Below are 12,373 nucleotides of genomic sequence, written 5' to 3'. Positions count from 1 at the left end.
GGTGCAGCTTCGTAGCTTACCAAAGTCGGACTAAAGCATTTTTGACAGGGTCGTGTACCACATAAAATCGGTTCGAGGTCAGTAAGCACAACCAGAATTCATACATAAGACGCACTGTCGATTTTTGAGAAAATTAAAGGATTTTAAGTGCGCCTTATAGTGCGGAAAATACGGTATGTTTACATGGGATTCATTGTTACTGCTTTAGTTTGTATAAGAGAAATAAATCTTCAGTCATAATGCAAGTGGAAGATATTTCTTCCTCCTCCTTTTTTCACATTGTTTGTTGGAAATTACCCTACCTATTTGTTGTTTATTTGAAACAACCGAGAGCTCCCGATGTGGCTGGAAATGAGAAGTACTGAAGGCCATAAAGGCACAAGCATGTTGCACAGATGGTAATGGTACAGCTCCTTTCTAGCACTCAGCCACAGCCCTCATTCACTCAATCATACAGCACTGTTTTCTATCCCTTAAAGCACTTTTCTAATCAGCACACACTCACACTCTGACGGATGCACTTGGGGCAGTTTGGGATTCAGTACCTTCCCCGAGGACTCTTCAACATGTGGACACTGGAGTATCCAGAACCTTGGTGCACAATTCACTCTACCTCCTGAGTCAAAGTCACCCTGCACGAGTACATAAAAAATTGTGAAATGCCATTAGAAAGAAATCAAACACAGCAGAGTAGAGGCAGTAATCTGGGTAGCTCCTAATACATTTACAGTATTGATCCTTGCACAGGTTGTTCTCCACATAAGACCAGTTTGAGCCATTTATCAACTTGCTAAAGTGAAGAAAGAGAGCAAGAATGGAGGAGGTTCTTCTGCTTCCTGCTGAGTTAAGAGAAGGTTACCAGACCCAGAACAACCCCTGCACAGCATGGTGCATGAGTGCATGTGTGACAAATAATGCAATTTGTGTGCTTTCACTTGTGTGCCTTTGTGTGTCCTTCCCTGGTCTCCTCTCAGCGTGTTGTGAGTGACAGCTGGTGATTTTGAGCAACAACCGCTCAGACCCGAGAAACCCCGGCGTGAAGCTGTAAATAAGTGCTCGTTCCTGATTTAAGCAGCGGCTTCCTAATACCTTGTGTCATGCTCTGCAGGCATATGTTTTTAGTGAGGAAGCTTTGATAAGCCCACTGTGTGCTACCTGCCCAGCACCAAACAACAGACAAAGTTTAGCAACAACCCGAGCTGCTGAACATGCAGCATGTCACTCAGGTGGTCTGATCTGTGGATTTAAAAGAAATGTTGGCTTTTATGTTGCATCTTAGACCAGCAAACCTGCACACATTCATGCAAACTGCTGAATGTTACCAGAGCTGCTAACACCTAAATGTAACTAGACGGACCAGGATAAACCTTCCAAACACTCGTGTTTTTGAAACGTTCCATCTTCCACTTTATATTCTGTTCACTGGTGTTGTGCTCCACTTCTACATTTCCAGTCTCGCCAACATCTAACACAGAGCAGTCTCAGATTTTCCTCTTTGTTTCATTTTTTGTGTTAGGCATCTAATGCAAATTGACAAACTACATGAAAGCTTTGATTTTTCACCAAAGTCAGCAAACTCTTTCCAACTCGACAAAAAGACTAAAATCAGAGGATGTGCAAAAGATAAGTCAGTGTGCAGGAGACAGAAGCTTAATGCAAAAACGGCATCTTTACACTCCAGCATGCATAACGACATGGGCTGCGTTCTTTCAGGAAATGGACATCGTTCCTCATCTAAATGCTTTTGGATGACCGTGAACCCCTGTGGGGATCTGTGTGTGCGTGTCATTACTGGTGAAAGGGAAACACAGGTGGCTCTGCTAAGTAGTCTGGACACTGCAGCTAACACTGTGTGTGTGTGTGTGTGTGTGTGTGTGTGTGTGTGTGTGTGTGTGTGTGTAATGAAGAGGCAAAGAATCGGACACACACACAGAGCACACAGGTCACGTACGTCTGTTTCTTTAACTTGGTGTTTGCTGATGGTTCAAAGACGATGAACGTTTTTTGTTTCCCTCACATCTTATCGCTAAAGCCACTTCCTCCTTGATCCAATAAAACCTCCAAAATTCTCTTATCCTCCCGGATCAAAGGGAAGACACCGATCCCACTAATTTCTTTCTAATTTGATTTGTTCTGTCTCAGATCAAACCTTTATTGTCCTTTGTTGTTGTTCTCTTTTCATGTTTTATTCTCTCTATATGTTGAATACTTTCACCCACCTGAAGAACAAAAGGCTTTTAAAAAGAGGAATCACAGGTTTGGTTTGTTTTGGTGATCCTGACTCTTTATGTTGTTTTTGTTCATAATTTCTGATAAGAATTTCATTATATCTCAAAATTAGACCTTAATGTTGTGTTGTAGTATAAAGGAGTGTTGGGAAGGTTAGTTTTAAAATGTATTCCACTACAGATTACAGAATACGTGCCCCAAACTGTAGTAGTTTGTAACGTATTCTGAACACTTTGGATTACTTGATATATTGTCATGCTTTTTACAGCTACGTGAATGTAGTATTACTGTGTGATTTATTATTATTACTGAAGGCTACTCGCCACTGAGCTAACATTATTAGCTGGCGTTAGCTGAGGTTAGTTCTGTTAGACTTGATGTATAGCATTAACAACCTGCTAGCTGCAAATAATCATGTGCAGTTCTGAAGGCAATACCAACTAGATTATTAAATCTTAATATAAAATGAGTAACAGTAGGGTGCACATTAGGTCAGGCTGCACTTTTTGCAGTGATTTCGTGTAGAAAACTATTTCTGTAACAGTAATATGTTTTCTTTCTCTCTGCTTTCAACTGTACATGATTATTCGTAATGCAGCCTTCAGTAATCGTGATGAATCACACTGCAATACTCCATCAAAGATACTGAAGTGACACCTAACCCAGGTAGCTACTACAACTAAAACAAGGTACCCGCAGTAGGCTAACGTTAGTTTTTTTTTAAAAAAGAACTTATTTCCAGATGTTTCTTTAGGGGGGAGTCTTTTGATGCTGAGAGCAGCTTGGTTGGTTGCAAACAGGTGTTTGCATTGCACGATCAGATTTCGCCCCTTTCTTCTTCTTCCAGGTAAGAAATGCATTGCTGCCCGTGCACTGCTGGCTCGGTTGTGCTGGCTCTGGGTCCATTGTGTAACTGACACCACCAACATTAACAGGATGCTTACATTAGAGCACAGGTGTCGAACTCCAGGCCTCGAGGGCCGGTGTCCTGCAGGTTTTAGATGTGTCCTTGATCCAACACAGCTGATTTAAATGTCTAAATTACCTCCTCAACATGTCTTGAAGTTCTCCAGAGGCCTGGTAATGAACTGATCACTTGATTCAGGTGTGTTGACCCAGGGTGAGATTTAAAACCTGCAGGACACCGGCCCTCGAGGCCTGGAGTTCGACACCCCTGCATTAGAGCCTCTTAATGCGTGTTTTGTTTGGGTTTCCAGCAATGCGTGGAATTACCAAAAACAGAGAGAGCATAGCCTAACATATGAAACAGGAAAAGACTGCCATGTAATCCATTTATTTCAACAAAGTAACTGTATTCTAATTATCACCTATTTAAGCAGTAACTGTAACGGAATACAGTTACTTATATTTTGTATCTTAAATATGCAACACCGGTACATGTATTCCGTTATTCCCCAAGTATAGTTTAGGAAAATATACTACAGTATAAGAATACTCTATAAGAAGAGTACTCTTCCTTTACTCTCTCGCAAGGTGCTGCATGAACACATATAGGTAAGTCTTTAAATTATCTGACAAAGACTTCTGCAGTTTTCTCACTGTGGATTTCCAACAATCAATATGCCACACAAAAGATGCCTTTATGAGTGCAAATACAACAAGCACAAACCACTGGTTACACTTTGATTGGCAGAAGGCTTCTAAATATGTGTGCATTAGTCTGAAAAAGATGTTTGTGCAGATGAAACCAACACGAAGTTGCAGCAGAATGATCGGAGGAGAGAAACAGCTCGTGATCCGAAGAACACCACGCCATCTATCAAGCACGGTGGAGGTAATGTTGATGAGGCAGGTACTCGTGCCTGATTTGTCCTCTACAAAGATGGATGCTTGGGCATCTTCTCCTGTCTTGTTCTGATTAATTGCCCTAGCATCTGCAGTGTGCTTGATCTCCACCAGCATAGCAATATGGCCACCCTTCAACATGAGTTTCATTCTGGAGGAGAAGACGAAGGTCTCCCTCTGATGTCTCAGGAAGCTACAGTAGAGCAGTGCATTTACTATCTGACCCTGAGTGATCATTTCAGAGTGAAAGCTGAGAAGAAGCATCCTCCTGACCTTGTCCTTTCCTCATGTGGCACCTTTATCTTGGAGCCTGCAGATTCTTTGACTTTGAACTGCTCTTTGGTCTTTCAGTCACAGCCAGCGACCCCGTTCCCGTCACAAGCGACGAGTACAACAGGACTTCCAAGGACTAATGGAAAAATAGAGCTGTACTCAATAAGATGCATTGAGAGACATTAGAGCTGGGCGATATGAGATTTTTTCATATCACGATATGTTTTTTTCATTTCAGGCGATAACGATATCTATCACGATATAAGCCAAATAACTATATTTGTAAGATTTAAATGTGCCGTTGCTCACAAGTAAAATGTGAAAGAATCAGCAGCTTGTTTTTATTTAAATATTTATTTCCCATAATAAGTTCAACAGGGTAGATGTACTTAACTCATTCACTGCCATTGACGTCTATAGCCGTCAATTGCAGTGAATGAGTCAATGGGTTTAACTCATTCACTGCCAATGGCTGGCAGTGAATGAGTTAAGGAACATGAGACTTTTTCAGATAGATAAAGGCAAATATTGCAAACTACACAAAAGGCAGCCACTAAAGCGTTTAAGTTTCAAAATAGAACAAACGAATCAGACGAATCAATTCCACTTAGAAACAAAATATTAATTCTAAAAATAAATCTTAGTTTGTTTTACAGAAGAACAGACAAAACTGACTAACTTTTGTCAATATCAAATAAACTGAGAACTAAAAGGAAATTCTCAATCTCTCCTTGTTGTATATCTTAGCTTTTCAAACAGTTTTAACAGTTACTTTAGTCTGACAAAAGCCGAATGACGAATTAGCGCTTCCAGTCAGAGACTGAGGCTACGTCCACACGTACACGGGTATCTTTGAAAACGGAGATTTTCCGTTTTCGTTTTAAAAAATAATCCCGTCCACACATAAAGGCAGAAATGAAGGAAAACGCTGCTATGAACATGCCAAAGCAGCAGGTGGCGCTAGATTCCTAACCGTGCCGAAATGTTGGCCAATCAGAAGTCTAGAAGCCTCGGTGGGAAAAAGTAAACAAAGCTGGGGCACAGAAGCAGAACCGAGTCGTATGTGTGGAGGGACAGTAACTGTGTGTATATGTAAGCATTTAAACACTGCAGAGAGTAGAATTAACAGTATTGTAGAAATTCATTTCACCGAAACAATAACGTGGCGCACAGTGTGACGCATGCACCAGTTTATTGTATTTCCAGACTTGCTTTCGGCACAATTTACAGTGCACGCTACTCTGTTTTTTGTCAGACTTGAAATAGCCGAAATACCTTCACACTACGGAACTTCTATGGCTCTTCCGTTCGACAATCTCTCCGGCATTGGAACCATCATCTGTTTTCTCTTCGGTCACGCTCGGTTGATTTTTCTAGTCGGCACACTCATTTCCTCCATTATGCGCTGGCTGCTTCCCAAACAAACACACGTGCGGCTTGGCACTTGTGCTGTACGTAACAAGTCACGCGACGTGATGCTGCGGCTGTGATTGGTTCGGCTCTGCGCTACTTAATTTGGATTGGCTGACCTTTTTTTTTTTTTTTTTCTTGAGGACAAGAGCGGCGAGGTCTATCGCGATAGCTTAATTTCTCTATCGAGTCAAAGTTATATCGCGATACATATCGTTATCGTTCTATCGCCCAGCTCTAAGAGACATGCATGAAAGGTGGGAAACCTCAATTTAAACCACTTCTTATGAGCAGAGTCATGAAACTATATTTATTGAGACACTTCATGTTGCAAAGTGAAACCCCGTCTTTAACCGTCAGCTTGATAAAATTAAAAGTGTTTATCATAGAGGAGTCCTGCTCTGTAAGAAGGAGCACATGAAATGTTCACTTTAGGTGTTTCATGCTCTTCAATTTTTCTGCCCTAAGCGTTTCTGTATATATGCAAGTAATAACTGATTTTGCATTGTAGAATAGACTATACCTCTTTCATTAGCCAGGGCACCTAAATCATTCACGACCACAGTTACCAGTGCGCTGTATTTGTGCCAGTCACCCTTGCTTTTTTACTCTCTCTTGCTCTGTATATATTATTTCAGTCTTGCTCGTCTCTTCCTCATTTCTGCTCCTCTTTCTCTTTTGCTCTCACGTACATCTGTCTGCTCTCCCTCCTCCCTGTATTTCTCTCCCTACAGGCTACGCGAGCCTTTCTCTTATGAGAACCCTAGATCTCAGTCGCAGCTTTACAGTGGCTCAATATTGTATCATCTATCACTCTGCATAGGGCTGCAGGCAGCATCAGCCTCAGAGAACGGGGAACAAGATTTACTACAGAGGACGACGCCCTGCGTAGGTGGTGGGAGGATAGACGGAGGGAGATGGAGATGCTTTTGGACGGAAATAGAGACTGAAATGTGACACAGAGATACAGAGGGGGAGAAACGATGGGGAATATTTAACGGAAAGAGTAAAAAAAAAGGAGGGAGAGGTGTGTTTGGCAGAAAAAAGTGCAGGGAAGAGATGGAAGCGAAGAGAAATGAATGTAAGAGGGAAGGAAATAAGCAGAAAGACAGATGAAGTGAAAGAGAGGGCTAATGAGCTTCGGTGATTGAGAGCATAGTGTGTGTGTGCATGATAGACGTAGTGCTTAAAGGCCAATGCCTAGCTGCGTGTCCATTAGGTGTTTAGTAATGACTGAGGTTGTGTGCGCGTGTGCACGTGTGTGTTCGGTAATCATCTGTGTCAGCGTGATTGATGACTGACCGCAGTCGCTGTTTAAACATTTAAAATCTTCGAGGACGGAGAAGCACAGAGGAGAGCGATGCTTGGAAAGATACTTTTTGAAAAAAGAAGGGTAGAAGCGGAGCGTCTTAATCATCAAATTTAACGTTACATAAACAGGACAAAATTGCACATCAACGCCATTGCTGTCAAACCTTTCTTTCATCCCACATGTATCCATCCTTAAAGTGCTATGTTAGTTATATTCTGGGTTATATTATGAGTCACCACGATGAAAAGTAGGAAAGGCTCTGATGAAAGGCACTTTAAACTAGCTGGTGCATGTTCTAACTCCCGGTGTTTTAAATCGCCGTCCCCTTTTTGCTGAAAGAAAGATGTGATATTATAATGTGGGCGTAGGGCTGCTCGATTATGGCAAAAATGATAATCACGATTATTTTCACTGAAATTGAGATCTCGATTATTTGACGATATTTATTTAACCCTTTAAGACCTACTATAGAACCAAGTCCGCCAGAGCTTATATTATTGTTTTACATGTTGTAGTGCCATTTATGGGAGCATTTCAAGTTGCTATACAACTGTTACAGCCCATATTTTAATAATATGTATGCATTAAGTCCATAGTAACTACATTAATTGCAAAAAAGTGCAATAAACTACAAAAAAAAATTGAAAATCATTTTTGTTTGTTTTTTTACATATATTTCTACTTGGACAAATTTAAGAGGTTTATCCCTCAAAACTTTAAATACAAAAAAGTTGCAAAAACTAATTTACACCAACAGGAAATTTATTTTGAGTGTCTTCATAGTTTTATTTTGGAGATACACCAATTTTTATATACACTGCAGGAAAAATGAAAAAATAATCCTATGATGCAAATTTGCAAAGAAAACAGCAGGTGCATCAAAATAAACTATTTCCAGCTGTGCAATTTGAGTTCTAAGCATCCCAGCAACTATTCAGAAAAGTCAAACATGACCAGTATAGGCTTTTAAGGCCTACAAGTAAAAAAAACTACATTTCCGCGAAAATGACGTCACTTCCGGTTTCGGCGAGGAAATGGCGGACACGTGATAGTTCGCGCTGACGCCTGTTTCACTGTGGGAAGTGTCACGAACAGCTGATCGGATCGGCAAAGCGTGTTTCTGGAATATTATGTTTTTGTTCCTGCAAGCGCTTTTTATGCAATTTTTGCAAAGCTATATGTGGAAGGAAACCGTGACCGAGGACAAGCTGATGGCATAAGATGTAAGTACAACTCCTCCGGTTTCATATGCAAAACAAATTATTGCGCTAGCTTACACGGTTCAGGTTCTACAGGGATTTAAAAATAGTTACGCAAAACGGAGCGTGCTGCTCTGACCGGATTTAAAGGGTTAACAATGACTTTAAAAAATAATATAACATAGTGTGCAACACCACTGAAGTTTTTTTACCTCTCTTTTCAACCAACGGCAGTCACTCTCCTCTCCAAATAACTTCTGCTTAGCTTTCCGAGCTTCCCTCGGGTCCTCTTAATCAGCGGTCTCCAACCTTTTTTGCGCCACGGACGGTTTATGCCCGACAATATTTTTACGGACCGGCCTTTAAGGTGTCGCGGATAAACGAGGGAGGGGCTAATAATCGGCTCAGTCATTTTTAATGATCGTTGAAAGCCCAGATCGTAATCGTGATTAAAATTCGATTAATTGAGCAGCCCTATGTGGGCGTATGAAAAGCCGTCACCACACGGTTTGGAATCTGAATAAAACTGTTTTTACAGCGCGAAACTTCAGTTCATGAAACCGGACACATGGTGCTCACAGGGTTGTCATGTTGAAGGGTAGCTTTCTTTTTCTTTTCGTGTCTCCTTCCACGATTGCTTTCTGTTCTTTTCCCTCCTTTGTGATCATCTTGCTCCGCCCTAACCTGTCATTGATTGCTTTCACCTGGACTTTGGCTCCTCCCGTGTCCTTCAATCAAACCTCTGTATGTATATGCACATGTATACAGACATGGGTCGGCTGGCATATTGAATCTAGACGACGTCCAAGTTTGATGTATAACTGGTGACCCAGTGTTTATGTTTTTGATTATATTCTGTGAGTTAGTGGTTTTCTCATGGTTTAGTCTTTTGTATTTTCTAGCTTTCTAAGTTCTTCAGTGTTTTGCGATTTGTAGTTCTTAAATTTTGTTCCTGTGCCTCCCATGCTTAGTGTGTCACGTCTCTAGTGTAGGTTTAGTTCTGTCTCCATGTTTAATCATCTGTCTTCCCTGATAGCCATGTCTTCTTAAGTCTGCATCTCCGTGTCTGTCTTATAGTTAATGTTTTACTTTGACTTGATGGTATCCTGTGTTCAGTGTTTTCAGTTTTGCTTCCTCCTGCCTTGTTATGTCAGATTAGTCCCAGCTGTTTCCCTCCTGTTTCCCATTCCCTCGTTACTCCTGTGTGTATTTAATCTCTGTCCATTTTCGCGTTGTACGCCCTCTTTGCTGAGCTCCTGATAATGTCTTAGTTCTACATTTCCTACCTTGGTTTTTCTAGCTTCCTACGTTTCCTGGTTTGAGTTCTGTGTTCCTAGTTTCTGAGGTTTTTGTATGAGTTCTTTGATACAGGAATAAAGCTGACTCCCTTGATTCATTGCTTTGTTTTTGAGACCTGCATTTGGGTCCAACTTCCTGCCTCCCACAGCAACACACATGGCACCCCGGCAAGGATTCGATCTATTGTTGGCAGTCTTATTGCTACACTATCCAGCTGCTGGTAATAGAAGCATAAAGAGAAAAAACACTGAAAAAAGCCAAACAGTAATATTTTTAAGTTATCTAAGTGACTTATATATCATGTTTAACCCGAGTAACGAAAGACCGCGGGGGTCTGAAAATGATGTGCAGGGAGTTCGCTGTTATTGCCCCGGCTAGCTTTCGAGCTGGTGGGTAACAGACGTCTCCGAAAACATTGGAGCACTTCTGCAAATATGCGGTGTCTTGATAAACCGAGCAGATATTTGAAGTTTACACAGCTACATTCTTGTCTGAATATATCTTACAAGTGTATTTTGTGACCCAAAAAGAGTAAAGGCGATCGTGGCTCAAGAGTTGGGAGTTCGTCTTGTAATTGGAAGGTTGCCGGTTCGAGCCCCGGCTTGGACAGTCTCGGTCGTTGTGTCCTTGGGCAAGACACTTCACCCGTTGCCTACTGGTGGTGGTCAGAGGGCCCGGTGGCGCCTGTGTCCGGCAGCCTCGCCTCTGTCAGTGCGCCCCAGGGTGGCTGTGGCTACACTGTAGCTGCCATCACCAGTGTGTGAATGGGTGGATGACTGGATATGTAAAGCGCTTTGGGGTCCTTAGGGACTAGTAAGGCGCTATATAAATACAGGCCATTTAATAGGAGTAATATTAAAACTTAATAGCGGCCGCCATTGTTGGAAAGTGAAATTGGCTCGCTATGAATTCTGGGATATGATGGATCACGTAGGACACACTCGACCCCAATGTTCCCTCTAAGCTGTGCGTGTGCGCAATTGCGCACTGCTGGCACGGTCTCTGCACACAGAAAATCTGTGTTGTGCACAAAAAATAATCTAACCTGAATTGAAATTAAAATTTAAACTTTAACAATTCTGTTTTGTAGTGTTAGTCAGTGAGTGACTGGCTGCTCCAGTATGGGATTAGAACGATGCCACCTTATCCCATAGTCCAGCCAATAATGCGATTCACATTCGTATATACGCAGCTAATCAATGTCACTGACAGGCTATAACAGCGTCCTTATGTGCCGACACCGGTGTTTTAGCGAGCAAAGCGGCTGATGTGGAGTGAAGCCACGTTAATGACAACCTGTACAACCATTGGAGATGTGAGCAGGACAGACGGAACAATTGACTGAAAAAGTGTGGACTTTATACCAGTTTTTAAATTGTGTTGATCGGCCACGTAAAACCAGAGTTATGATAAAATATCTGCAATGTTTGGTTTCCTTCCTGAATACTGTCGTTGTTTATATTTACTGCGGGAAGAAACGGTAAAAACGGCGTTTTATAAGGAAAACGCTCGAAAGCCTGTGAACAAAAACAACACCAAAAAAACCCCACCCTTTCCTATTGGTGGAAAAATGTACCATGTCGACCAATCAAAAAATGATATGGCAACATGGCCTTTAGTTGTTTAGGAAGGGGGAAGTTTTAGGAGTGACGGCGGTGTTTTGAGATGTGAGAGATTTGAGATGTTTAGCGCAAATCTTGTGTAGTTAGTGTGTAGTTAGCGTGTAGTTAGTGTGTAGTTAGTGTGTAGTGTAGTCAATAGTTTTGTTGTGTGTCAGAACAATGAGGCGACTGCTGAGTGTTACAGGTGTTACAGCAGTGATACATCTGCTGCTGTCAGGCCTGCAGGTATCAGGCTGTTGTTCTCCTTCATCTCATAGTGGACAGAAGTTATTTTTGGAGTGGCACAAATAATTTGTGTGGCATCAGATTTGATGCAGAACAGCTGATTGTTCTGTAAATAGTTTGAAATGTTTATTTTAAAAAATGCCTTGGCTGCATTAAAAAAAAATAGCTGCAAAAAACGTTGTTGTTTGCCAAACTCAGTTACTTTTTTTGAAGAAGAGCTTATATTATATTTTTACATGCTGTAGTGCCATTTTTGGGAGCATTTCAAGTTGATATACATCAATACAACCATTATAGCCCAAATTTTAATAATATGTCTGCATTACGTCCATAGTCATTACATAAAAATTGAAAATCTTTAACATATATTTCTAGTTAGAGAAATTTAAGAGGCATATCCCTCAAAACTGTAAATACAAAAAAGTTGCACAAAATAGTTTCCCACCACAGGAAATTTATTTTGAGTGTCTTCATAGTTTTATTTTTGAAATACACCAATTTTTATATACTGCAGGAAAAACGAAAATAAATATTATAATGCAAATTTGCAAAAAAGCAGCATATGCATCAAAATAAACTATTTCCAGCAGTGCAATTTTAGTTCTAAGCATCCCAGAAACGACACAGAAAGTCATGAAGTCAAACATAACTTTTAAAAACACCAGCATAGGCTCATGAGGCCCTGATGGTAAAAAAAAAAAAACTACATTTCTGCGAAAATGACGTCACTTCCGGTTTCGGGCAGGACATGGCGGACATGCGATAGTTCGCGCTGATGGACGTAGGAAGTGTTACAAACAGCTGATCGGATCGGCAAAGCGTATTTCTGGAATATTATGTTTTTGTTGCTGCAAGCGCTTTTTATGCAATTTTTGCAAAGCTATATGTGGAAGGAAATCGTGACCTAGGACAAGATGATGGCATAAGATGTAAGTACAACTCCTCCAGTTTCATATGCAAAAAAAATTATTGCGCTAGCTCACGTGGTTGCAGTTCTA

The sequence above is a fragment of the Diplotaxodon limnothrissa genome, linkage group LG16, assembly GCF_057381915.1.
Source record: "Diplotaxodon limnothrissa isolate DT_005_m linkage group LG16, D_limnothrissa_male_GT1.1, whole genome shotgun sequence".
NCBI lineage: Eukaryota > Metazoa > Chordata > Actinopteri > Cichliformes > Cichlidae > Diplotaxodon > Diplotaxodon limnothrissa.
Note: the sequence above shows the minus strand (reverse complement) of the source record.